The following is a 13,176-nucleotide window of genomic DNA, read 5'->3' on the forward strand; positions in this document are numbered from 1 at the left end:
CTTAGAGTTAAAATGCCCTAGAATAAAACTTGAATCTGGCACCTAGAAATTATATATAGGATCTAGAGAAAAAGGTCAATTTCTTAGTTTTCATTTTTGTTGTTTGTCATGGTCTGTAGACTAGAAATTTGATCAAGCATTGGTCTTAGACTATTGTTATATGACCTCTTGTTTTCTGAATCTTATTCATCTTTCAATCTTTATGTAAAATCTTTTCTCTGTAGCCTTTCTCAATTTCCCAGCACAGAGTGATCTTTTCTTTCTCTAAACTTCCACAACAACTGATCAAACTTATCCTCATTATTTGTTTTTTGGCAAATGCATGTGATAGGCCTGGATTATGTAATCTTCTGTTAAAAAATATCCCTAGCATATTGGCTTAGATATAGGTATTCAACAAATATTTTGAAATTAATTAAACATTATTTGTATATCTCGTTCTTTTGAATGCTAAGGTGGAACTTTGAGAAATTGCTATCTGCCAGAAACCTGCAGACACAGGATGATTACAATTAAGGTCATAGTCTTGTGCAAGAGATAGAGGAAAAGAAACTACTTGGGCTGGGAGATAGTAGAGTGATAAGACACTTACTCTGCTCGAGGACCATCTGGGTTCCATCCCTGGCACCATCTGACTGCTGGAGCAGCATAGGGGACAACCCTGGAGGTTCCAAGCATCACTGGGCATAGCCCTGGAGGCTTCCAAGCACTATAGGGATGGCCTGGCTAAACCCCAGCACCACAGGGTCCCAGTAGCACTGTATCCTCAGACACTAAACCACCTGTACAGTTGACTGAGAATCATAGGGAGAGTCCCTGGGCCTCCTGAGCATCTCTTGGGAGGCCCTCTACCCCTCAAAAAAGAAAAAGTGGTAACATGATTTGCTTGATGATGGAAATGATTACTGAGGATAGACACCTCTGCAAAGAGAGAAAAGGGAAAAATTAGAGAAGCTATTTAATTTGTGTGTGTGTGTGTGTGTGTGTGTGTGTGTGTGTGTGTGTAGGACACACTCAGCAGTGTTCAGGGGTTATTGTTGGCTCTGTGGTCAAGGATCACTCCTGGAGGGGTCTGGAGGGCACATATTGGGTGCTGGGAATCAAATCCAGATCAACAATGTGCAAGACAGGTGCCCTACTGCAGTTCTATCTTTCTGTCCTGGGAAGCCTTTTTGAAGAAGAGATGGCAGCTGAGTCTTTAAAAATGGAATGGAGCCAGGGGGATAGCTCAATGGACAAAGATCACAAACACAGGAGACTCCGATGCCAGGAATGACCACTGAGCAGTATTCTCCAGCAGCAGTGGGTATGCCCCAAATAACCCCACCTCCAAAAAAAAAATGTTTGGAGTGTTTGTTCAAAGACTGAAAAGAAATATGCAAAACATGAAAGTAGTTTTGCCAGGATTATGGATATTTTCATGTATGCTACAAAGCCTTTGTAGATTCTACTTTAACCTTGGTGTTTTTTTTTTTTTTGGCGGGTCACACAGCGATGATGCACAGGGGTTACTCCTAGTGGTGCTCAGGGGACCATATGGGATGCTGGGATTCAAACCTTGTTGGCCATGTTCAAGGCAAACACCCTACCTGCTGTACTATTGCTCCAGTCCCTGTAGATTTTACTTTAAGGAGTCTAGGACTTCTAATTTTATTTAATGTTATTTTACCATTTTTTTCCTTGCTGAAATATTTGATCACTGAAATATGCATTATGGTGATAATGACATACTTCCTTTTATAGTTTTATGTGTCTTAAAAACTTTCTCCTCTCGAACCATTGGATCCTAATCACATTAAGGAAAATTAATCATTCCTTAATCTCTAACACCCACTCCACATTCAAATTTTCCCAGCTCATATTTTCTTTTCAAAAATAAAATAACAAATCTGCCTGGTCCCCTGGGATTGTCCACTGCTGGGTGAGACTGACAGGATCCCAGGCCTCTGATGCCTTGGCAGTGTGTGACCCCAGGCTGACTGGCTTGAAGCAACTGGCCTCAGCCCTCTGGGCCTCTCGGCGTGGTGCCCTAGGAGAGGAAGACAGCTGGCTCAGAGATGGTTGACTCCATCTGCAAGTATAGCTGCCTCTTTTTTCCTGCCCTCTGTTCGTGGGAGCTGGGGGCACAGGCTCTTGGACCTTTGTAACCAGCTGGCAGGGAGGAGTGGGAAACCAGCCAGCAGGTTTGTGCTCTGGGTGAGGAATTTTGGAGTGTTGTCTTTGTCAAGCCAGTTGTGGATGATTCCAAGATTTCACACAAACCCTCTTGCTCTGCTTCCAGCTCCTAAATACCTGGTTGAGTTGCTGTGTTTTATGTAAAAAAAAAAAACAAAAACAAAAAACAAAAACAACTGTTCTTTCATTCTACTAGCAGGATTTTTCTGAATTTAATAAGGCCTTTAGAAAAATTGAGAACGAGGGGTACGAATACACAATAAAGTTAGCAAGTTTGTCTTATAACTTTGGAAATAAAACAAAAATCAAGACAAGCCAAAGATTGTTTTACTGCAGAAGATTTCTAAAATTCCCAAAGATAGAATGGTAAAAGAAACCTTCTAATGTTTTCTCAATTTTATTTCATTTGATATTATTTAAGTATTTTAAGTCCCAAGCATTCTATCAGTTCTCCTGCTAGTAATTTTTAGAATTGACAAGTTTTCCCTAATGTCATCTAGTACTCAGTTCGCATGGAAATACTTATCATTGTCTTAAAAATGTCTTTTTGTGCCAGAGCAATAGTACAGTGTGCTGGGCACTTGCCTTGCTCATGGCCAATCTGGTTTGACCAGCACCCTTAGGGTCCCCGGAGCCTGCCAGGAATGATCCCTGAGTGCAGAGCCAGTTGTAAACCCTGAGCATCTCCGGTGTGACCCCAAAACAAAAGCAAAAATGTCTTTTTATAATTGAATATCTTTGAATAAGGGATCTAAACAAGTTTGCTCATTGCATTGAATTGTTTTCTAAAGTCCATATTCCTTTTTAAATTGGGGCTACCTTTGTCAGTAAACCTGGGAACCCTCAGGTTTACTATGGGCGGTGCTCCAGGGGGGTCATGTGATGCCAGAGGATCAAGTTTAGGGCCTTACCTGTGCTAGGATGCTCTCTACCACTTGAACTTTCTCCTCTGCCCTCCGTCCCCTGAGGTCATTCTTAATTTTCAGTGGTGCTCCTTCTTTCACCTGATTTCTGTCCCCACCTTCTACCTCTTTCATTAGTCGAAGAAACCAAGTCATTTGTGCTTTATGATTTTCCACCTTCTGTAACTGCCTTCTGCCTGATTCTCTCCCTTCATTGTGTTAGTTAACACGTTCCTCTGCCTTCTATTTTCTGCAAATGGTTGTTACATTTTCTAGAGGATATATTAGGTTAGGGTTCTATGCTATCATTTTGGGAAAGAGACAAGAATATTGATGAAGCTACATTTTTCTTATTGTATTATATAATATAGAGTCATAGTAAATGTACAGGTCGCACTTGTATATTTTATATTTACTTAAAATTTTTGGATATCCCTGCAGTGTTCAGTTGATCTGCAGGTACTCCTGTGGATACTTACTTGGCCTGGATCATGCTTGGAGATTATGAGGTGCAGGGAATGAAACCTGGGGCCTTTGCATGCTATACATCATGCATTTCAGCCCTTTGAGCTTTCTCCCTGATATATATGCATATAGGTGTGTGTGTATATACTTATATACATACACACACATATATATGTACACACGTGTGTGTGTTTGTGTGTGTGTGTGTGTACATAGATGTCTTTGTTTTTGGGTCATACCTACTATTCTTAGGGCTTGCTTATTCCTGGCTCTGAGCTCAGGACTCACTTCTGGCATGGTTACAAAGATGACTTATGGGATCAAATAGGTATGCCGAGGTATGCCGAGTGCAAGGCATGCATCTTCCCCATTGTACTATCACTTTAGCTCCATAAGGGAGTTTCTTATAAGCAGCATAAGTAGGACTTTACTTTTTAATTAATATCACCACTCTGTGGTTTTTGATTGGCAAATTTAGCCCATTTACATTTAGCATGATTATTGACATATGAGGGCCTGCTAATGTTATTTTGTCTTTAGTTTTCTTATTCTATTTATTTCATTGTTCAGCAAGCTACCGAGAGTACCTCGCCCGCACGGTAGAGCCTGGCAAGCTCCCCGTGACGTATTCGATATGCCAAACACAGTAACAACAAAGTCTCCAATGGAGACGTTACTGGGCCCGCTCGAGCAACTCAATGATCAACAGGAGGACCTTTACTTTACTTCATTTTTTAAAAAAAGTTTGGGTAGACTTTCTATTTTTTCATCACTGTATCACTGTCATCCTGTTGATCGTCGAATTACTTGAGCAGGCGCCAGTAACATCTCTATTTTTTTCAGCCCTGAGATTTTTAGCAGCCTTTTACTTGTCTTTCCCAATGATTGGAGGCTCTTTCAGGGTCAGGGGAATGAGATATGTTGTTGTTACTGTATTTGGCATATTGAATACGCCATGGGGAGCTTGCTGGGCTCTGCCTGTGCGGGCAGGAAACTCTTGGTAGTTTGCTGGGCTCTCAGAGAGGCATATATTTATATTTTTTTCTCTATGATTTTTTGCCTACTGTCTGAACCCTGTCAGATATGGTGTAGTAATTGTGGAAAATGGGTAAAAGCGTCTTATAATGTGTCGCGTGGCTGCGAGGTCTGGAAAGCAGCCTGGAGTGCGGTGGTAGTTGGATAGTGGAGGTTGCTGCCCAGTCTGGGTCCCTTGGGGTGGGGAGAGCTCTCACCTGCCATACAGCCTGGTCCTGAGTCTGGTTTTCATGTAGATAGAATTCCTTTCAGCATTCATTGTAGGAAGTTCTGGTGTCAACTTTGTCAAATTTTGCTTATCTATGAAGGCCTTTATTTCTTTATTCTTTACTACTTCATATCAAATATGTCATTCTTGCCTGGAAGTGTATCTCTTTCATTATTTTGCATATTCTCTTCTGGCCTGAAGACTTTCTGCTGTGAAATCTAATGAGAGCGAGATTGGAGTACATTTAAGTGTTGCCTACTTTCCCCCCCTAGCCATCATGCTTTCTTTTTCTACTATAAAACTCTTGACAGTTTTACTACTGTGTGTTATTATTATTGTGTTTTTTTTTTATTAAATAACTGTAAGATACACAGTTACAAAGTTGTTCATGCTTGGATTTCCATCATACAATATTCCAACACCCGATCCTTCACTAGTGTACATTTCTCACCACCAAGGTCCCCAGTTTCCCCCTGCCCCTGCCTGCCTCTATGGCAGACACTTTTCTTTTCTCTGTCTGTCTGTCTGTCTGTCTATCTGTCTGTCTGTCTGTCTCTCTCGCTCTCCCATGTGTTTTGATGTAGACCTCTTTACATTTAGACATCCAGGTAGGGCGTTCGCCTTACAAGCGGCCAACATGGCCGACCCGAGTTCGATTCCTCCGCCCCTCTCGGAGAGCCCGGCAAGCTACCGAGAGTATCTTGCCCACACAGCAGGGCCTGGCAAGCTACCACTGATGTATTCGATATGCCAAACACGGTAACAACAAAGTCTCCAATGGAGATGTTACTGGGCCCGCTCGAGCAAATCGACGATCAACGGGAGAGCCTTTACCTTTACCTTTACCTTTACCTTATTTTTTAAAAATTTTGCCATGCTTTCAGTATTTGGTGGTCATTCTTGGTGGTGCTTGGGGGACCATGTGGTGCCAGGGATCAGACCCAGAGCTTCTGCACGCACTCACGAACTCTAGCCCATGAATTATCTCTCTAGCTCAACCAGGTATATTTTAGATTGGTAGACTTGTACATTCAGCTTCTTCTCAGATTTAGGAAGTAACCTTTCTTCCCTTTTCTTTTTCTTCTGGGTAATCTATTTTTCTTAAGTTGCTTTTTCTAATAATGTCATATAGTTCTCTAGTGTATCTTCATTTAAAAGAAATTTCCTTCTTTTTTTCCACCTGAATCATTTTTATATTACTATCCGTGAACTCACTAATTCATTTCACCATTTCGTCTATTCTGTTTTCATAGCTTTTTCTAGTGTTCTTAGTCTAATTTATTGAGCTCTCCACATCCTGAATCTGTTCTTATTTCAAATTCTATCTTCTGTTTGTTGATTTTATTTCTGAGCTCAATTGTCTTATTTTTGCTGTATTTCTCTGATTGTTTTCCAAATTTTCTTGTATCACTTTGAATTGCCTTTCTGAATTTTTCTACTGTTTGAGTTTGTTTATTAGAGAAATTTTGAATTCTTGATTTAATAGGAAGATATAATCAGTATTTTGGGGGTTGGTTCTAGATATTTGTTCTTTCCTTATGATAGCATATTCCTCTAGGTCTCAAGTTGCAATATATCTTTCCAACTTGCTTCTTTAAGTTTCTTTTTATTAAAAAATTTAATCAGCGACTGGAAGTTGAAGTGTTTTTAAATTTTTAAGCAAGTAGCTTTGTGTTATTTATTTGGCCTTGGCTGTTTTGAGTAGATTTTAAGGCCTATATTTGCAGTTGTAGAACCAGCAAGGTAGGGGAAAGGCTTAGCAGGGCATGACTGTTTTGACAAACATCTGGGGATCCTCGTTTAATTTTGTGGGTGTCTTTCTGATATGTTTATTCTCTGGGGTCTCAAATATGAGACTTGGCAGTCTGTTTGCTTTCAGTGTATTTTCTGATGTTAGTATCAATCCCGAGGGGAGAGGGAAAACTAGTGTATTCTAGAACATGTTTGTTTCTTTATTTTCCTCCTTGCCAAGGTCTTGACTTGTGGGAGCACCCCAGATTCTCTGTAGTTGTTTCACCTGGGTCCAGGGCTTTTTATCTCCACATGCTTTCTGCTCTCCCTTCTGCTAGAGCTCCTGGCCGGGTCAGTGTCCCTGCCAGTTTTTTCTCTCACTCTGAAATGCAGCCTTTAGCCCTTTCTCTCCCTGCTCTGACTCCTGGAGCCTGAGTTCCTCCCTGAGGCTACTGCAGACTGTATTGATCTATGTGTTGCAAAGGGTAGTAAAGTCTCACTTGAAGCTGTTGGAATATCATGTCTTTCTGCTTAGAGCAAAGCAAGGAAACTCCTCTAATGTCATCTTGGTGATGTATTCCCCAATAGTCAGTTTATATAAACTTTAACCCCCCATTTTCCTCCTCTTCCTCCTCCTTCTACCTCTACCTCTTCCTCCTCCTCCTCCTTCTCTCTCTTCCTTCCTACCTTCCTGCCTTTCCCTCCCTCCTCCCTCCCTCTTTCTTTCTTTCTTTCTTTCTTTCTTTCTTTCTTTCTTTCTTTCTTTCTTTCTTTCTTTCTCTTTCCTTTCTTTCTACACCTGGTGATTATCAGGGATCTGTGCTCAGGAATAATCACTCCTGTTGGGGCTCCAGAGACCATATGGTATCGGGAGACTGAACCTATGTTAGCCACATGCAAGCAAGCACTCTTCCTGCTGTACTACCTCTTTGGCTTCTACTCCTCATTTTCCTTATAAACAAAATAGAAAAAATACTAGTTGAAGATCTGAGGATCTTGATATAGCTCAGATCCTAACTCAGTAGGTCTGATATTGGGCCTGATTTGGTATTTATAGTCATCTTCAGGTGATGAGAACCACATTTAGAATAAGGATGTTTTGTAGGTCAAAGAGATTGGTCAGTGGAAACTCAGACTTTGCATGTGGGAGACCTTGGTTCCATCACTGGCACTGCTTGCTCCCTGAGCACTGTTGGGGACAGCCTCTGTTCACAGAGCCAGTAGAAGCGAGTAGTAGCCAGTAGTAACACTGCCAGGTGTTACCCTAAAGGTAAATAAAAAGAAAAGAAAAATTATTTGGAAGATCTGTCAAGACCAGGCATCAATTCTTTTGTACAGATATTTCTTTATTTTTCCAGTCAAGGCTACATAGTTTGTTTTTAAGATCATACAATTTCCAAATGGTACAGAAGTTACATTTATACCATTTAGCAGAATGCTTTCCTCACTACAGCTGTGTCAAATACCCTAGTCTTCTTTGTACCATATGTATCTTTTTTGGTCTTTTTTGGGCAAGGGCATACCTGGTGGTGCTTGGGGGATCAAATCCAGGTTTCTTGCATTCAGAACATATTTACCAGCCCTTTGAATCATCTCCCCATCTCTAGTGATGTCAAGATTGATTATTGGATTTAAAAGTAGTCATGATCTTTTCAACAAATACAATTGACTGTCTAATAAAAATTGCATGGTTCTTTTATTAGGGGTGCAATATAGTGTTTTTCTAATTATACAATTCCATCTACATTTATTATTTTTTCTGTTTATTTTTTTTGGCGGGGGGCCCAACACTCTTTCAGTGTTCAGGGTCTACTTCTGGTTCACTGCTTGGGGGTTCCTCCTAGTGGTGGTGGAGGTTCATGTGGTATGGGGGATTGAACTCTGGCCTCCTGCATGCAAAGCATTTGCTCTAACCCCTTGAACTATTTTTCAATCTCAATATGTAATTTTTTTGGCAGGGGTAATTGTGCCACAGCTGGCAGATATGTGGTCAGGGATCACTCCTGGTTAAGCTTTGGGACTATATGGGATGCTGGGAATAGGACCTGTATCAGCCAAATGCAAGGCCAATGACCCTACCCCATTGTTGTGTCTCTCCAGACTACCAGTATATAATTTTATGCTTGTGTTTTTTTTTTCTTTTTTTGCAGTGTCGGGGATAAAACCTACATCTCATGAATGCAAGGCCGGTGCTTTACTATTGAGCCTCTTCCTCAGATATAATTCTTCGATTTTCTTTCTTTCTTTCTTTCTTTCTTTCTTTCTTTCTTTCTTTCTTTCTTTCTTTCTTTCTTTCTTTCTTTCTTCCGCCACATTGGGAGGTGAAGATGCTCAGGGCCTACTTCTGGTTCTGTGTCTGAAGCTTGCTCTCAGCAGTATTGGGGGGAATTGGCTGTGCCAAGGTTCGAACTGGGCCTCCTACACGCAAACCATACACTCAATTCATTGAGCTAGTTCTCTGGTCCTTCTGTTATTTTTTTTAAAACCACAAGTCCCTGTGGCTTGGTGCATTATCCAGTTCATGCACACTCACCCTAGGAGTACCCTAGGACCTAGTTCTTGATATAGCTGCAACTTGGCTGCTCTGATTTTGATGCTGTTTGAAAATTAATCTGGAACCAGACTGATAGGGGGAAACTTTGCTTTCCTTAGTTGTAAACTTTCAAGGTAATAAGCGTTGTAAATAGTGCCAATTTTGTGTCTTGACATATCTGTGAAGTATGTGTGGTGTGATTTTTAAAAGAGCTCATATTTTCCTCTTCTCTGGCTAGTGTCTGGTACTCCTGAAAGTGATGTTCTCCCATAAGATCCCATTCTAAATTCATAAATCACATGCACTGTAAGATATGATATTACCTGGAGATGAGGAGGAAAAGAGCAAGATCAGTATATTAACAAAACTTTATCTATGATTAACTTATCATGACATCTTATCTCCATAGTTGGTTCTGAAACGTAGTTGGGAATGAAACTTGGAATAGTTTCAATGAGGCATGGTACAGATAATATTGTATCTATTGGTAGAGATAATATGCATACCTGAGGTTTGGTTAGGGTTTTTATGTGGAGCACTCTAAGTAAAAAAGATTAAGGAAATAGAAGACAGGGAAGAAAAATATTGAACATGGGCTAGAGAAAAATGCAGCTTTATATTTGGTGAGGATAATGGTGTCATCCCTTAGAGTGGTGTAGAAAGTAATAGTAGGACATGTTTCCTTTTTGTTTTTGATGAGCAATGCTCTGAATTGGTCTTCAGGAGGCCTGAGGGCCTCACTAGCTGTTCTCATCCAGCCGGCCCTGTGGTGCTGTGCAGAGGCCTGAGGATGCGATGTTGTTCTGTCCCTGTGGTGGGGGATACCTGGGCCATCCTTGTGGTGCTGGTGGCCTCCAGGGCTGCACCTGCTGATGCCCAGAGGACCATCTGGTGCTGGGTATCGAAAGTGTGTCAGGTAAACAGTAGGCATGAGCCTTGGTCATGGTACTGTCATCGGTCGCTGTTTCCCACTCTTTTCTTTACTCTGAAGTTGGCCATAAACTTGAAATGGGGCATACAGGGTGGTGATGGTGATTCCGAGTCTAGTGGGGTTCTCTAGGTCAACAGTAATAAGCAATATGGTCTGAGGGCAAACTTCAGCAAGAAAGTTTAGGTGAAACTAGAAGGAATATGAAATAGGAGAAATCACTGTTTTACTTTTCTTGTTTTTTGTTTTTTGTTTTTGGGCCATACCCGGCAATGCACAGGGGTTACTCCTGGCTCTTCACTCAGGAATTAGTCCTGGCAGTGCTTGGGGAACCATATGAGTTGCTGGGAATCGAACCCGGGTCGGCCGCATGCAAGGCAAATGCCTTAACTGCTGTGCTGTCGCTCCAGCCCCACTGTTTTACTTTTTATTGTTGTTTTAGGCGCCACTCCTGGTAGTGCTCAGGCCAGTGGAGCTCTGGGGGCCTCCTGGGCCATCGGTGGCTGTCTTGGAGTCCTGGGCCTCCATGCAGGGCATGAACTCTGCCACTCAGTCACATTCCTGTCCCAGGAATCAACTTGTCAAATGTGAAAAATGGCAGATTGATCCTTTTGCCAAATAAGAAAGTTCAGTTTGGTATTTTAGAGAAATGAATCATTTTCCTTTTCTGTTTACTCTAGAGTCTGATCTCGAGTAGAAAGTTTCTGTATTTTTATCTTTATGGTAGTTTCAGTTAACAGTAGCTCATTTATTTCTAATAAATTAACTGAAAACTACCAGTAATTATGTAATGGCTATAGAAACCACATTTTTAAGTAAATGAAGAGGGAAGTGATTTTTCTTATAATATGTACCAATTTCTATGTAATTACCAGCTATGAAAGAACCTTCCTGGTATGCCTAATAACCACCTTTTGTCCTTACATGAAAAGTCGAGATTTTTTTTCATTCAAGGTTTTGTTCAGCTTATTTCTGGCTGGTTGGGGCAACAGAGACAGCTGTTTTATGACCCGTCTTACAGCCCTTCCTCAGACCAGGGAGCATATTGCTCTGGAAACCAGCTGGCCATGTTCTTTGCCGGTCAGAGTTAGTACAGCAAAGAGAATTTGGGCATATCAGTGGAAATCCACCAGTTCAGGGAGAAGAGGCTCTTGATAAAAAAGCACGATCACTTTAAACCAACAATTTATAATTACCTGCAGCTCTTCTGACGTGTAGGTAATAACACACAATATATAAACATCTATTTCCCCCCCCTTATTAACTTTGCTTTATTGGATTTTTCCTCCTTTGAAAATGGGTCAGCATATTAAAAAAACAAAACCAAAACCAAAAACTTCCCTTCCTATTTTTCTGTCCTTTTCCCATCCTTTAATTAAAAACTTTTTTTTAACTGAATCACTGTGAGAGACACAATTACAAAGTTCCTCATGATTGAGTTTCAGTCATACCATGTTCCAGCCCCCGTCCCTTCACCAGTGTATATTTCCAACCACCAATGTCCCCACTTTACCTCCTACCCCTTACCTCGATGGCATTTGTTTTTCTTCTTTTTCTATCCCCCTTTTTTTCTTTTAGGCACTATAGTTTGCAATACTGTTACTGAAAAGGTGTCATGGGTATCATTTTACCTCCTTTCAGCACCCAGTTCTTATCCAGAGTGATCATTTCCATCTATCATTGTCATGGTGGTCCCTTCTCTGTTCTAACTGTCTTCCCCTACTCACTTGTGTTAAGCATCTTTCCATGGACCAGGCCTTCTGGCCCTTCGGCAGAGCCTGGCAAGCTCCCCGTGGAGTATTTGATATGCCAAAAACAGTAACAACAAGTCTCACAATGGGCCCACTTGACCAAATTGATGAACAACGGGAGGACAGTGCTACAGTGCTATTATTCTCAGACTTTTTTTTTTCAATGCCCCGGAAATGAGTGTGAAAGCATCTGCACACCTATGTTCATTGCAGCCCTATGCACAATAGCCAGTTTCTTGAAACAACCAGAGTCTCCAAGAACAGATGACTGAATAAAGAAGCTATGGCACATCTACACAGCTATTAGAAAAAAATAAAAGTAATGAAATTTGCTTATACTTAGATAGACATAGAGAGTATTTTGCTGAGTGAAGCAAGTCTGGAGAGGGACATAGAATGATATTGGCATGTGGGATAATATATACTATACTATATTTCATATATAATATAGTGATTTATAATAATAAAAAGAATATAATAAATTATTGATTATAACACTATAAATTATTATTATTAATAATAAAAGGAGTCATATACAATGTATATATTATAATATCTTTTATTCATTTGTGGATTCACTTTGGGGTAGGGTACCAGGAATTGAATCAAAATATTGGGCACATAATCCAAAGTAATTGAAAGTATAATCTTGTAGAGATGCTTATGAATCCACATTTTTAACAGCTTTATTTACAGTAGCAAAGAGATGGGAACAACCTTAATGTTGATCTTTAGATGGATAAAACAAAACATGTATACATCACTGTCACTGTCCTCCTGTTGTTCATTGATTTGCTCTAGTAGGCCCAGTAACATTGTGAGACTTGTTACTATGTTTGGCATATCGAATATGTCACAGGGTAGCTTACCAGGCTTTGACGCGTGCGAAATACTCTTAGTAACTTGCCAGGCTCTCTGAGAGGAGCAGAGGAATCGAATTCGGGTTGGCCAAGTTGGTTGCATGCAAGGCAAATGCCCTACCTGCTGTGCTATCGCTCCAGCCCATGTATACATACACAATGAAATATTATTCAATCTTAAAAAAAGTAAAAGAGAGGATTGCATGTGATAACATGCTTGAAGCTTAACAATATGCAGTCAGTAACAAAAAGAAAAATCCTTTATGATTACACATATATGTGTATGGAAAAAAGTCAGATTTATAGGTGAAAAGTAGAATGGTGGTTACTAGTGGTCTTAGTGGACAAATAAGAGTTGTTTAAAGGCTATGAGTTTAGTTTTGCAAGATAGAAAAGTTCTGGTGATCAGTTTTTACTGTAATGAGCATATATTTATCACTACAGAACTGATATGTAACTAGTAAAAACCTTATATATAGTAACTTTATGTTTCCTTAAAAAACAGAATAAGAATGTAAAACAATATAAACACTCCTCTTTCATCTCTCTCTGAACTGTATGTTCTTGACATGGAAACCTACTTTGTAT

This window comes from Sorex fumeus, unplaced genomic scaffold (genome assembly GCF_029834395.1).
Source record: "Sorex fumeus unplaced genomic scaffold, SorFum_2.1 ptg000054l, whole genome shotgun sequence".
In the NCBI taxonomy this organism is placed as follows: Eukaryota; Metazoa; Chordata; class Mammalia; order Eulipotyphla; family Soricidae; genus Sorex; species Sorex fumeus.